At 36.0% G+C, this 15,927-nt stretch overlaps 1 protein-coding gene across 8 annotated transcripts in view; it reads left to right on the top strand.

Moving 5' to 3' along the window:
• The window catches only part of LOC126185115 (catenin delta-2), a 491,417-nt gene that overhangs the window by 314,578 nt on the left and 160,912 nt on the right, over positions 1-15,927 (top strand). For 7 of the 8 annotated variants that reach the window (XM_049927928.1, XM_049927927.1, XM_049927930.1 and 4 more), the window contains exon 1: positions 5,728-6,322. The exons of the other annotated variant lie outside the window; for it this stretch is intronic. The gene's annotated coding sequence lies outside the window, so the exon portion shown is untranslated. Of the gene's footprint in view, positions 1-5,727; positions 6,323-15,927 lie in introns of those variants that run through there. 8 annotated transcript variants of the gene reach the window in all.

The raw sequence follows: 15,927 nt of genomic DNA, 5'->3' as shown, positions 1-15,927 counted from the left end.
CCTTGATGGTTCAACACATGATCATAGCTCATATCACCATCTTCTCCCTCATATTCCCCTTCTCGCTTTTCCATTTATTCACAGTTAGTCTGTTGTTAATTTGTTTGTAAATAAATGCAGGCACATCCAGACAATACACAGTGTCAAAGAATTCTTCTGTGATATATAAATGATGTATTATTAAAACCTGAATAATATTATGAACTCCATGAAGAAATTGGAGGTTTTTTGGCATAGAATGCTTTTTGAAGCTGCACTCGAACTACGTGAGCGGAGTGGAAGTTAAAATAATAGATTGGCACATGTGATGGATGAGATTTGTAGGTATTTTATAGTGCAATATGATGCAACATTTTGCATAAGACGACCAGGGACACTAAAATACAGTGAATCATATGTTTTCATGTTTTCATCCTTCTGCTGGTCAGACGCCTCTGTAAAGCTTTGAATTGTAGGCTTAATTTATTTTCATAAGTCAGTAATACATTACAGTTAATATTTTCTACATTACAGTTAATATTTTCTGATAAGTATGTGTTCTGTTAACATTGTGTTACTAACCTGATACTGCCCATTGAAGGTACCTTTCATGGATGTAAATAGGTGCACAAGTACACATTACATCCTTACTCATCCTCTACTGCCAAAGTATTCTGTCGTTAATGTATAGAGGAAATGTTATCACTGCTTGTAGACACTTAGGGAAGATAATTATTAGGTGTAGGCACACTAATTTATAACATGTTTTACACTAAACTGCCAATAATTTCATGTTCTGCTCTATCTTTTATGACTAGCTTTCCATAAATTGCTTTTGTGTTTAGATATTTTCTCTGACGTAAGATGCCTTATCTTTCACAACTTTAGCAAAGTGAAGAAAAATACTTGAATCACAGTGACGCTGATACACAATAGGGCAACTATTTCGTTACTCTCGCATTTGATTTCATAATTTTGATCAACATTGTCCGGATTTTCGCCATTTTTTTCTTTCTAGTAAGATCGTTTTTTATTAAAACGTCAAAAAATCAACCAGGATTTGAACTCTTCACCTATTGATCACCAGTACACACTTCTACCCATAATGCCATGAGAAACAAGCATAGTAGCACTCGCCTTAAACACATGAGTCCACATGTTCATGGAAAGCAATTTTGTGGATTTAATCTTAACTCAGAAACTTTCAAAGTTATAATTTACAATTTCAAAAGACAAAAATAAGCTATTTTAGAAAAAAGCTTAAAGTTTTATAGCCTCTGTATTTGTTGGTTTTACTGCCACTGCGATCTGAAAACTCAGTCAGGTCCATAATCTGTGTCGTAGCGATCTGGGACATCGTCTGCCAGCCGGCTAGTAAGCAACCATTAACACATGGGGCATAGGTTAATACAAACTGAACTTCAGATATCTCGCATTTCCTGAATTAATTACATTCTTCCTCTCTCTGACATCATGCCCTGGCCCGATTTCTCTGCTGCTATTGGCAAACAGTCCGATTTGTCTACAGTGGTCCTTTTTCCAGAGACCCCAAGTGAAATATTCCTCATAGATGTGGAATAACACAATAATACAATCAGTAACTAGATCCACAAAAGCATTTTTATTGCCTTCACTGGTTTCAGTCACCAAGTACACTTCTTCAGAAGGCTATACATACAAATATACCACAAATAAGTAAAACTTAGATAGCAATATTAAAATTTCAGATTGAAAAGTTTAAAAATTTTAAAAATTTAGGCATAAAAAAGGGAACATATTTATAACTATCGCATTATTTACGAGTGTCAAAAAAGATGCATGCAGTACATTGCTGTGGTCCTAAAATAATGCAATAATGAATCCATAAATGCAATGATTACCTGTAGTTCATAGTGCCTCTACAAAAATGGTATAAGGAAGTAAAACAACAAGTGCAAACATCATGCCAGAACTGCAGTTAATCAGCTAATGATATGCATATCTTGAGATTGGTCTCAGGCTGCGGGTAAAAATGTGATAAAATAATGAAGCAAAACTTTACACAACTATAGTTGTCACAAAGCATAAACGAAAATGTAATTGTGCATAAGCATCATTATAAGCGATAAATAAAAACCTAATGACAAATAAAAATAAGTTAGTACAATTGACAAATAGCACTATGGATGGGAAATTTCGAAACTAATCTCCAGACAGCCGTAGTAAGGGCAGTAGCTTGCTATCAGGGAACCTTTCACCAAAATCAAAGTGCAGAGCTTATCATGGGGCTGGAAACTGTAACTGGAGTAAGTGGAGACACATTTCTCGATAATTGGATAATATGAAGTGTCAGAAAGTGACTATAGAGGAAAGCAAGTGGCTACACAATTTTATTACAGTAAAATAACGAGTACTGTGATATTTGCATGTTGCAGGTACAATTTGTGAAAAAACTGTGCGACCTGTCATTAACTGATTAGCTCCAGTTCTAGCATGATGTCTGTTCTTGTTGTCTGGCTTCCTTACACCATTTTTGTAACGGCACTATGGACCGCAATTAAACTTTTACAAGCTCTTTTTAATTAATAGCTTCATTATTGTATTAAATACCGTTTTTGTATTTTAGGACCACCGCAATATGCTACATGCATCTTATTTTTAACCCTCCGAAATAATGTGGTAGTTATAATTATATACGATTTTTAAACTTTAAAGTTTAAAAAATTTTAAACTTTTCATTCTAAAATTTTAAATTCTTTTCTACCTTCTACTTTTTGTGATATATTTTTCTGTATAGTCTTCTGAAGAATGGCAGTACATGCCTGAAACTGGTTAAGGAAATAAAATTTCCTTTGTGCAACTGGTTGCTGATTATTTCAATAAATACAACTACAGTTGCTGAAGATTGATAAAGTACTAAACATTTTCATTTAAAAAGTAATAGCATACTTGTCACAAAGTACATAAATGTACAATACACTGAGGTGTATATGATAACTCTTACACTATTGTAACCATGCATCATCAAATAGAAAATGTATTCTACAAGACTTATTTACAATCTTTGTATTACTGCACTAAATTTGTACAGATGTCAGACTGTATGTAATACTTCTGTTACTTTGTATTATTAGTAATGTAATCATATCATTTGCTTCTAATAAGTAAATTGTCAGTGGAGCAGAATAAGTTAGCCACCAACAAATCCCTTAGGTTTTGTTTAAACTCAACTCTAATTGTAGTTAAACTTTTTATATCTGCTAGCAAGTTATTGAAAATGTGTGTTCCTGGAGAATGGAGACCTTTCTGGACCAAAGAAAGTGACTTTAAATACTTTGAAAGAATATACTCATTCCCAGCACTGCTTCCATGAACTGAGCTGGTGGTTTGAAAGATATATCCATTTTAACTACGAATTTCATTAAGGAATATGAGTAAACAGATTGGGCAGCAGTAATTAGTATGCTCAGTTCTCTGAACAGGCCTCTGCAAGATGTTCTTTAGTTCACAACAAAAATTATTCTTATTACACGTTGTTGGACCCAATAAATGTCAATGTGGCTCGACAAGTTTCCCAAACAATAATTCCTTGTGACATTATGGAATGGAAGTAAACGTAGTATGCTAGCTTTATTATTTTGATATCACCTATGTCTGGCATCATTTGCACTGCAATAGACATTTTTTTAGATGCTTCAGCAGTTCTGTTGTGACCACCTCCCAATTAAATTCATTATCGAGCTTAAAGCCAAAGACTGTAATTTTGACAACTTCTTCTGTCTGTTTGGCCTCATATTTCACCTATATACTGGCAAGAAACATCTTACAACTTCTAAGCTGCATTTAGTGTATTTTTTTAAAGTTTGGTGACAAAGAATTGCCTAGAAACATTTTATTAATGTCCATGAAAATTCCATTAAACGACCTCTTCAAGAAATAGTGGATTTTTTATGTAGTGTTTGTATCATATGCTAACACAACAAGCCTGGCCTCTGATGTTTCAAATGACAGGTCATTCATAGAAACAAGAAAAAATAAGCCCCTAAGACGGAACCTTGTGGGACACCACATGTAATTAGTTCCCAGTCGGATTGTGCCTCTTCACGTAATATATGTCTCCTTCCTAAGGCACCCTTGTTGCCTGTCAGAGATATAGCATTTGAACCATTCTGCAGCGTTTCCTATTACACTGTAAGGTTCTAATTTACTCAAAATTCCTCTGACAGTTCACAGAATATACCAGTCGCCTGTAGTTTACTGTCTAATGAATTAAGCACATTCTGGCTGTTTCTATAAATAGCCTTCTTAATATCAGAACCCTTCAGACAAATGAACTGTGACTCTGACAATATGTTATTTGCTGTAAGATGGTTGTATATTACCTTGATACAATCTTCTCGGGTTATCAGCCAAGTGATGGCATCGCCTTGTTGCAGTGTCTGAATGAGTTTCGTGCCCATCATCTTCGCCTGAAGATTTATTTTATTTATTTATTTATAATATAATAATAATATTATAATAATAATATATAATAATAAGATAATAGTTACGAAATTCATTCAAACGATGTGATGACGCCACCACTCGGCTGATCACCCGACAATATTTTGTAATTGGAATACGCCGAGAAAACCTGCACTCACATGTATATTACCTTTTCTAAAATTTTCTAGAATGCTGCCAAAAATGAAACTGGGTGGAGACTTAACGGTATTCCGTTATCCCTTTTCTCAGAAAATGCTTAACGTCAGCACATTTCAGCCATTTGGGAAATGTTCCAGTGATAAATGAGTGGTTACACAGATAAAATTACTTAACATATTGTGTAACTTAGAAGCACACTTCTTGATTTTAAAGATGTTACTGTAAACATTATTTCTACCGATGTAATGTAGAGAAGGTCATATTCATATTACAGTATTGAAGATATTTCTAATGACTGGTGTGAGATATGCCATGACAGCATTCTCTGAACCCGACAGTCCCATCCTAAACTAACATAGGACGTAACACAATGGAAAGAAACTTTGTTACAGTGAATAGTTATTCTCTACAGTGACCCCTTGACCGAGTTTGTTTGGTGGATACTAGCATTTGTTTATGTGATGCAATAAGAGATACTAACGACATGCATTAAATTCTAGCTCATGTAACAAAGAGTCAATATGTCTAACATTATTTACTATAGCCCAAGTTCATCATTTACTTCTCTGCTAAACTGGGAACCAAGTTCTTTTAGATATAATGGGAAATTAATGAACGAAACTCAGTTTCATTCTGTGCTTTTCCATGTATACTAGTCCATTATATTAAATGATTAGTATGCCATCAAATTATATCTCACAACGTTGCGTTCGCTACAACTGGTACCAAACTTAGTTTTTGCTGAACGTTGTACACCGCGTAACCTGTTCTCAAAAATTCACTTGAGCTTGACTGTATCACAGAAAATGCCACGTTTTTACAATACATCACTTTAATACATAATCATATGAAAATAATCTTCCGTCGTACTAGAAGAAAATAGTTGACTCTACATATTACTGTTTAAATCTTGCAACAATTGCAACTTTGTCTTGGGTTACAATCCTGGTACTCAAATACCGAAATTTAAAATAATCTTCATGCGCTTTTGAGTTCTGCCGTTTAATTTTGAATTTACTTATGACCACCAGGATACATTTAACTACTCCAGATTAGTGTAATTTTCCTTGGACTTTCAAAAACGTAACCTAATTGCTCATGTATTTCAAATGGAAGATACTCTCTGCAAGGCAGAGGTGTATCATCGTTTGTACATTGGGTGTGGAACGATTATTCGGATTTAGAAAGCTAGCACTTCCAGCGGAATCATCATAGAAAAACTATGGAAATTTTTATGACTCATAAAAATTGTGCGATAACAGAAACCAAACATTGCTCTTTGATTTTACGCCTGCTGTGTTTTACAATACTGTGGTAGCACGGACGGGAAGGAAAGGGCGAAGCTGCCTGCTGACGTAATGGATATTGCGGGGATATTCTTTACTACTTAAGGTTACTGGTTTTCTGGTGGAAGTATTGTTAAAGTAAGACTTAATTTTTCTAATGTATGGCGACGTTCATTTGTGGCTACTGGGACTGCAGTCTCGACCGAATGAAACTCTTATAAATAAATAAACCACGCAACGGGAAGGTGCAGTGAAATTGCATCTCGTAACTGTGCTCATGATTGTGAGGTTATTTGTTGTTTTTGTAGCATTTAATGACAGAAATGCCATGTTGTTGTGTTTTTATTCGAAGAAGTGTATTTCGTGAATTTCTGTGACGTAATGAAGCAAAAATGAAGAGCTCGAATTTGGGAGAAGAATGACCGTGATAAATGGTAAGCTTAATTATTTTGACAGTTCATTTCCGTTGTCATTTAAGTGTTGAAAAAGTGATGTTTTGCTCCTCGGATATGCTTTTCACTACCGAACTAAGAGTGTTTTGTTGTTTGTTTATGAATTTAAATGTCCTGATAATGAGGTTATGTTTTCGGGAATTGTGTGTAGAAGAGCTAGAAATGGGATAAGAAAAAAAAACAATAACATTCTAAACGGATTGAGGTCCTTATACTGGTAATTAAATTATTTGTTGTATGGAATGCATTTTACACCACGGACGTCGAAGTATTCAGTCGTATCTGCACGTTGTAAAGTATTGTTATATGTAATGCAAAACGTACAGTAGGCCTAATTATTTGTTTTGGTAAATGTATATATAAGGGGACACCGACAAATGATGTGGAATCTGTAGATTTCGTAATTTAAGTGAAGTTGTCGAGTGAACGAAATAACTGGTGCAAGTTCTCCAGTGCAGAGAATTTTTGTAGGAACTGCACGTTTGGAATTTGAAAATTCTTTCCAGACTCTCTCTTAAAAATTCTTTTCTGAATATCTGTTACTGTGTAATCACTACTGTAAACAAAACAAAAAATATCTACACGTTAGTTACGCCTGTTGTAAGCAACGTTTGACGAACATTGTTTTTACTGTCCTTTGGCAACGGAACATAACCAGTAAAGCTTATCTGTGTGAAACACGTTTTTTAGAACTTGTATGCTTACTTTAGTTTCGTCTTTCGGAAGACAAAAACTAGAATCAGAAATGCATTATTGTAACAGATAGATTAGTGTGTGGATCTAATTGGCTGATATCACCTCTAAAAAAATAAGACTGGATATGCTGATGGTCATGTCAGACTTGTAATGTGGAGCAAACCCAGGCTACTGAATGCTGATGTCAAAAGAAGACTGGTTGCTGCTGCTGCTGCTGCATAAATCTTCAACTAAAAGAAATTCAATATTTTCATTTGGAACTGGAACTAATATTTACCCAGCACAGTTATGAAAACTGCAGTCTGTATTTTTCACAAGTAATGATTGAAAAGTAATGATCCCAGACTAAAAAATAATAATAATCTATTCTCGTGTGTTACTGTGGTTTCATTTTTAATTATGTTCCTCCAACTGTTCCAAACCACTCACAAGGAAAAGAATAGAAATAGTTGTGAATGACAATAACTGTTCAATCAAAATAAAACAGAAATAGTTATAGTTTGCTGCACAGACCTTAGTGCCACGAGGTACCCAACATGTACAGGATGTCTGATATATCTTAACCATCCCCAATAACTTTTTGTATGGAAGCAAAATAACAAAAAAAATCCTGCAGATGATGTTTAGCTACCAGGAGGACATTGACCAACATGATTGCCTTTCTTGCAATGATGTTTGTTACAAACATATAAGTACAAACAGCATTATGTGTCCTTTTTTTAAAAAGTAGCAAGTAGCACCTTATATATTTTTCATTCTGTAACCCACTACCTCTTCTCAAGACCTATTCAAAAACATATAACAATGTGCCATTCACATTAACGTATTATTAAAAAGTATCACAAAATTTACTTTGACTCTCCTCTACTGGTACACTGGTTCACTTGCTGTAATTGACAATAGACAAATATTAATACATATAAAATGCACACCAGTCACATAGTCAACTGTCACTTGTTGAAGATTTGTGTGTGTACAATGTACACCAAGATGAGACGGTAGAAATGCTGCTCATATACAAAGACCAGAGTGGTAATTACTATAATGTTTTCTTATTTACGATAAGATTACATGTAGTACACAACTGTGGTACTTTTAAATGGTGTGTTGTGTACAGTGAAGACATCACTTGGTTAAGAACTGCATAATCAGTACTATTATTTTGTTGTGACTGAAGGGAGGCATAATGCTATTCGGGCAGAGAAACTCTACAGAGTGATATCCTGACAAGAACCCACCTTCCTGACGAGTGTTTACTTGTCTTGTGATGGTTTAGGAAATCGAACCCAGGGCAACCCAATAATTGTAGAACTCGCGCAGGCAAAGCCACCGTAGCTGTTAACCTTGCTTCAGTTGCAATAAGTCCATACATGAGTGCATAACAGGTTAAACAGGAGATTGGCATTCCTAAACCAAGTCTCTATCACATTCTAACACATCACCAGTTCTATCCTTATTGTACATACTTTCACCAAAAGTAGCATGGGAATGGTGTACAGTCAAGTCAGTGGACACAGCAGCAAATATTTGCCAACCAGAACTTTGATGAATGTTCTTTGCCAAACAAAGAATAGGTAAATAGAAAGAACATGTATTATTAGTCTAGCCAAAGCCCCCAGTGACTGAATGAAAAAATACAGGATGCTGTTTAAAAAAAAAGATGTCCTACTAATGATCATATTTTCATAATGAACTAAGTTACAAAAAATGTAATCCTGTTGGCTTATATTCCTCTTTTAACTCAGCGCTTAATACATGCTTAATATCGTTAAAATATTGGGGGCAGTCTAGAGTAATACCAGGTGTAGAAGTAAAAGCTACAACGGCCAACGTGTCTAATTATAATTTTATTTGTGATGTCCGGTTTTGGCAAATCTAAGTTGCCATAATCAGTGCTGTAAAGCATATAGATCACAAGTTACAACCTGAATTGGGTCTGGTATAATAAGGTGGGTTATTAGCGGCAACTTGTGTTCATTTTCATTGTTGGGGCTCAGATAACAAGGCAGTAAACTTGATAATGAATTTGTTCTGAATTGCAGTTATATAACCTGTATTTTTGTTATTTATAGTGAAGGAAAGGAATCTTTCAACAGGTTTCTTCCCACTAATTTACCACAGTATTACGACAAACATGACTTATGCATGTAATATCTGTTGTCTCATCTGCCTGTACAGAAACAAAAGCGGAAGCCTTAATGCCTGCAATCAGTTATTCAATGTAAACTTGATTGTTGTTTGTTGTTGTGGTCTTCAGTCCTGAGACTGGTTTGATGCAGCTCTCCATGCTACTCTATCCTGTGCAAGCGTCTTCATCTCCAAGTATCTACTGCAACCTACATCCTTCTGAATCTGTTTAGTGTATTCATCTCTTGGTCTCCCTCTACGATTTTTACCCTCCACACTGCCCTCCAATGCTAAATTTGTGATCCCTTGATGCCTCAAAACATGTCCTACCAACCGATCCCTTCTTCTAGTCAAGTTGTGCCACAAACTTCTCTTCTCCCCAATCCTATTCAATACCTCCTCATTAGTTACGTGATCTACCCACCTTATCTTCAGCATTCTTCTGTAGCACCACATTTCGAAAGCTTCTATTCTCTTCTTGTCCAAACTAGTTATCGTCCATGTTTCACTTCCATACATGGCTACACTCCATACAAATACTTTCAGAAACGACTTCCTGACACTTAAATCTATACTGGATGTTAACAAATTCCTCTTCTTGAGAAACGCTTTCCTTGCCATTGCCAGTGTACAGTTTATATCCTCTCTACTTCGACCATCATCGGTTATTTTACTCCCAAAATAGCAAAACTCCTTTACTACTTTAAGTGTCTCATTTCCTAATCTAATTCCCTCAGCATCACCCGACTTAATTTGACTACATTCCATTATCCTCGTTTTGCTTTTGTTGATGTTCATCTTATATCCTCCTTTCAAGACACTGTCCATTCCGTTCAACTGCTCTTCCAAGTCCTTTGCTGTCTCTGACAGAATTACAATGTCATCGGTGAACCTCAAAGTTTTTATTTCTTCTCCATGAATTTTAATACCTACTCCGAATTTTTCTTTTGTTTCCTTTACTGCTTGCTCAATATACAGATTGAATAACATCGGTGAGAGGCTACAACCCTGTCTTACTCCTTTCCCAACCACTGCTTCCCTTTCATGCCCCTCGACTCTTATAACTGCCATCTGGTTTCTGTACAAACTGTAAATAGCCTTTAGCCCCCTGTATTTTACCCCTGCCACCTTCAGAATTTGAAAGAGAGTATTCCAGTTAACATTGTCAAAAGCTTTCTCTAAGTCTACAAATGCTAGAAACGTAGGTTTGCCTTTCCTTAATCTTTCTTCTAAGATAAGTCGTAAGGTCAGTATTGCCTCACGTGTTCCAACATTTCTACGGAATCCAAACTGATCTTCCCCGAGGTCGGCTTCTACCAGTTTTTCCATTCGTCTGTAAAGAATTCGCGTTAGTATTTTGCAGCTGTGACTTATTAAACTGATAGTTTGGTAATTTTCACATCTGTCAACACCTGCTTTCTTTGGGATTGGAATTATTATATTCTTCTTGAAGTCTGAGGGTACTTCGCCTGTCTCATACATCGTGCTCACCAGATGGTAGGGTTTTGTCATGACTGGCTCTCCCGAGGCCATCAGTAGTTCAAATGGAATGTTGTCTACTCCCGGGGCCTTGTTTCGACTCAGGTCTTTCAGTGCTCTGTCAAACTCTTCACGCAGTATCTTATCTCCCATTTCGTCTTCATCTACATCCTCTTCCATTTCCATAATATTGTCCTCAAGTACATCGCCCTTGTATAAACCCCCCTATATACTCCTTCCACCTTTCTGCCTTCCCTTCTTTGCTTAGAACTGGGTTGCCATCTGAGCTCTTGATATTCATACAAGTGGTTCTCTCCTCTCCAAAGGTCTCTTTAATTTTCCTGTAGGCAGTATCTATCTTACCCCTAGTGAGACAAGCCTCTACATCCTTACATTTGTCCTCTAGCCATCCCTGCTTAGCCATTTTGCACTTCCTGTCGATATCATTTTTGAGACGTTTGTATTCCTTTTTGCCGGCTTCATTTACTGCATTTTTATATTTTCTCCTTTCATCAATTAAATTCAATATTTCTTCTGTTACCCAAGGATTTCTATTAGCCCTCGTCTTTTTACCTACTTGATCCTCTGCTGCCTTCACTACTTCATCCCTCAGAGCTACCCATTCTTCTTCTACTGTATTTCTTTCCCCCATTCCTGTCAATTGTTCCCTTATGCTCTTCCTGAAACTCTCTACAACCTCTGGTGCTTTCAGTTTATCCAGGTCCCATCTCCTTAAATTCCCACCTTTTTGCAGTTTCTTCAGTTTCAATCTGCAATTCATAACCAATAGATTGTGGTCAGAATCCACATCTGCCCCAGGAAATGTCTTACATTTTAAAACCTGGTTCCTAAATCTCTGTCTTACCATTATATAATCTATCTGATACCTTTTAGTATCTCCAGGATTCTTCCAGGTATACAACCTTCTTTTATGATTCTTGAAACTTGATACATATAGTTTAAAAATTCCTTTTGTGTAACGCGTGACATACATTTAACAGTTGGAAGTTTGAGTGGTCTATTTTTTTGTAGAGGCATTGAGGAGGGTAAATGTTGTGTTTACAAGGGCATTTGATTCTTCTTGTAGAGGCATTGAGGAGGGTAAATGGATTACTGTCATCATTCCATAGAAGAGTTAACAAATCTAAGAAATTGCAACAGTTAGCTGACCCCTTAGTGCAAACTCACGAGGTCCACGAAATGTTAAGCGCTCTATTTTCTGGTTAACATGTGTGTATTCTTTGTAACTAATTATGTTTTGGAATTGACATTTTATATTCTGAATCAATCTCAGCAGCAACGTTAGTGGTGTCAAACAATTTGCATTTGCTAGCAATTTCTAAATGTAATTCAGTCTCTTAAATGGTCTAGATGCTTACAGTAGACTGTTGTCCACATTTTTTCACCACCAAATAACACACATTTGGAGCAAAATAAGTTTTGTTTGTCTTCACTCAATGTTAACCCCGATTTTTTTGCAGAACCATGTATTGCAGAAAGTTTTGTTCATCTTCCCATCGAATTGAGACATTAAGAAACCTTATAGTTGATTTGCACCTGATCGATTGATTTTCAGCTTCTCTTCCACACTCAATAAATTAAAGGGTATTTTTAACAATCAATCTGCTTTGTTGATTTTAAAATCACTGTAAGAATATCTGAGTTTCAACCACACAGTTCCAGAATACAGAATCCACATGAAAGATGCTCATCTTTGCCGCCTGCGAAATTTCCCATTGACCTGCAGGAAGGTGTGCTAAGTGATGTGGGTGAAAATTCGGCCTACAGGCTCAAGCCAGCTGTCCCCAGATATTGTGTAGATGTGCGGACTGGTGTGCGAGTGGTAATGTGACAGACAGCGGGGTTCGCTTAGGGTGTGCACAAGTTGGTTCCAAATTATGCCGTGGCAAGGAATGAACTGGGGAAAAGAAACTGGCTTGGTCATGTCACTCTGACTGCAGTTTACAGATCATGGGGTGTGGAGGAAGTAGGTGCTGGCTCTCATCTGAATTGAATGGTGTGTGTAAGGAAAAATGATTTTGTCACTGGTAGGATGAGCTAATAGGAAGGGTGAGGGAGGAGCAGGAGCAAGACTTGGCCATGCTACTGGTAGCTCAGAGTAACCTAATGTGTTTCTCCAGCAGTACTACCTGCCGGTAGCTCGTAACATCTTTGCCTTGCCTTGTTGTTCTCTGTCTGCTTTCATCTGTTATGTGACTATGACCTTGGGCAGTTGGTACGATTTGCGTATGATGTCATATGAAGTTTTACGCAAATCTTGTTTTATTTTGGACATGGTGATGTATTACTTACTTTGTGTTCCTGGAATGTTATGTCTTGACACAATATATTGTGTGGAGATATGCTGCATATACATAAACTATGCTGTATACATCCATTTCTTGAAAGTATGATCTCCACCTAAATATATCAGACCTGATTATGCTTGTAATTTGTGATCTGTAACATTATGTTACAGAAATTACAATTCTATGGTGTAAATGGACTAGCATATGAGTGGTTTAAGCCATACCTACAGAACAGTAAGCAAAAAGTTTCCTTATATAGGTCAAGTGATTTAAATAAATGTTGGCACTTCATATAACTGGAGTGAAATTACACTAGGTGTTCCATAGGGTTCAATCATGAGTCCCCTTCTGTTCTTGATCTATGTGAATGACCTCCCTTCCTGTCTCAAACAGGAAGCTGAACTGACACTGTTTGCTGATGATACAAGCATCGTTATTAATCCTGTAAAAGAAAGCCAAATTGAAAATGATACAAATACGGTCTTTGGAAAAGTCATTAATTGGTTTTCTGCAAATGGGCTTGGTCTAAACTTTGAAAAAACACAGTACATCCAATTTTCTGCTGCAAAAAGTACAGTTCCTTCAATAAATATAACACATCAACAGAAGTCAGTAGACAGGGTAGAGCATACAAAGTTTTTGGGTGTACATATAGATGAAAATCTTAATTAGAAAATTCATATTTTGGATCTCCTAAAGCGACTAGGTTCAGCAACTTTTCCAGTCAGAATAACTGGCAATTTTGAGGATATAGAAATTAGTAAGCTAACATACTTTGCATACTTTCAATTTCTGATGTCATACGGAATAATATTTTGAGGTAACTCAACATTTAGACAAAAAGTATTCACTGCTCAAAAGAAAGTGATTAGAATAATGTGTGGGGTTCATAGTCACACATCCTGTAGGCATGTTTTTAAAAGATTGGGAACTCTTACAGCAGCCTCAAAAACATCTACTCACTAATGAAATTTGTTCTCAACAACATGGACCAGTTTAAAAACAACAGTGACATTCATGATTATAATACCAGAAAAAAGAAAGACTTACACTATCCTTTGCTCAACCGATCTTTGGCACAAAAAGGGGTAAAATATGCTGCTATAAAAATTTTCAACAAATTACCCGATGAAATAAGGTGTCTGACAGATAGCAGTAATAGCTTCAAAAATAAATTGAAATCGTATCTCTTTGACTACTCCATCTATACCATAGATGAATTCTTGAATAGGAATAAATAAATCTATAAATATAGTATATGCATTTTGTGCCATTTGAGGGAATGGGGTAAATAATCCAAATATTAATCTTTAACTCTGTATTGTTATATATATTAAAAATTTTGTTTCATATGTTCATTTCTTGTGCACTTGACATGTTCCACATCATAACAGCTACCGTATCATGTGATTGATCAATGGAACACTCAACCAACCAACTAACCAACCAACCAACCTTACCGATCCAATGGTGGCAACTCGATTTGCCGAAACCAGGCGTTATAATTAGCGATCTTGGTTGTTAAAGTTTTTACCTCTGTTTCATTTGCTTGGTAATTTTTTTTATTTTGCGTTGGATAAAAAGTCGTTTCCGGTGGTCAAGATAAGTGGAACACCCTGTATATTGTCTATGTTCATAAGTATCTGCATTGTAGGATTGCTTGAGAAACAATGTTGCCCTTAATATTCATTGAGATGAATTTTTTTTTCTACCATTCAATGTGAAACTTTGTGAAAGCGGTATTCCATTAATCAAATGTCATGGTTAACTTGGGCTGCTGCTCGCATGTATCAGGACGACTCAGTAGAATAGTACATCATACCATACCATGAATAGTAAAGCACTGTTTCTGTCATTTTATGTTTTTAACTTCTTACATTCATACATACATATTCTTTCTCTGTGGTAACTATTTACTGTGTGGTTTCACATTCCACAGTGTTGCAGCTGTACTGCAATTATTTTGTTTAATCAAGTTTTCTCACTGTTTTCCTATATTTTGCTGCCGAGGCAAAATTTCTGCGGTCTCTGTTGTTAAAATTTCACTTGCAGATTGATGGTTACATATATTTGTTTAGGTAGTTACCACATGATGTGACAAGCTTTGAAAATTATTTCCAATCATTTCTGATCCCCAAATGAGGATTCTGTTTAAAGTTACTCTTCACTAGAGTCAAATGAGTTATCCAACAGTTTAACCTTAAACTTCACTATATTACTCATAAGACATTTAACATGCATGTGCATTTTTGAGATACATGTGTACTCCTCTAGTCTTGTATGATTTGTTGATGGTGCTTTGGCATGATTATTATGACCATTTATTGCATTATTTCTTGAAAAATATAAATGTTTTCGAAGATAAGACATTAATGGACAAGTGCATTGTGACAAGGGTGTCAAACGTTTTTGGCAAGTGATAACCTCTTGCACTTTTATTAATTTATGTATGATGTATGTACACATTACACAGAAAAAAAATTGCAAGGGATTGGTCTTTTAAATGTAACACAGTGTTTGTAAATTATTATAATGAAAAGATTGTTAAATATTTGGTTGGTGCATACGTTTGCAGCCTTTTTCCATAAGATCAATAAACACAACAGATACACATAATAGAGACTTCAGTCATCAATAATATATTCTCCTTCACTGTTAACGACAGTCTGCCATTGCTGGGGAACTTTTTTATTCCACATCTGTAGAAATCGTGTGGTTTTGAGGCAAAGAACGCATTGGAGCATATTTTCATCCGGAAAGGATGTTCCTTAAAGGTTGTTCGATAGAGTGTGGAAAAGATGAAAATATGGGTGCAGAATGACTGCCCAACTCAGCTTGTGTATAGTGTTTTTGTCTGCCTAGCAGAACACGGGCGTGCATTATTGTGGAGTAGCCTCACTTCATGCAGTCTTCTTGGTCATTGTTCTTGGATTGTTTCTGCAAGATGTCTCAGTTGTTGATAATAAATGTCATTAG

This window comes from Schistocerca cancellata, chromosome 4 (genome assembly GCF_023864275.1).
Source record: "Schistocerca cancellata isolate TAMUIC-IGC-003103 chromosome 4, iqSchCanc2.1, whole genome shotgun sequence".
In the NCBI taxonomy this organism is placed as follows: domain Eukaryota; kingdom Metazoa; phylum Arthropoda; class Insecta; order Orthoptera; family Acrididae; genus Schistocerca; species Schistocerca cancellata.
Note: the sequence above shows the minus strand (reverse complement) of the source record. Positions and strands in the feature narration are given on the sequence as shown.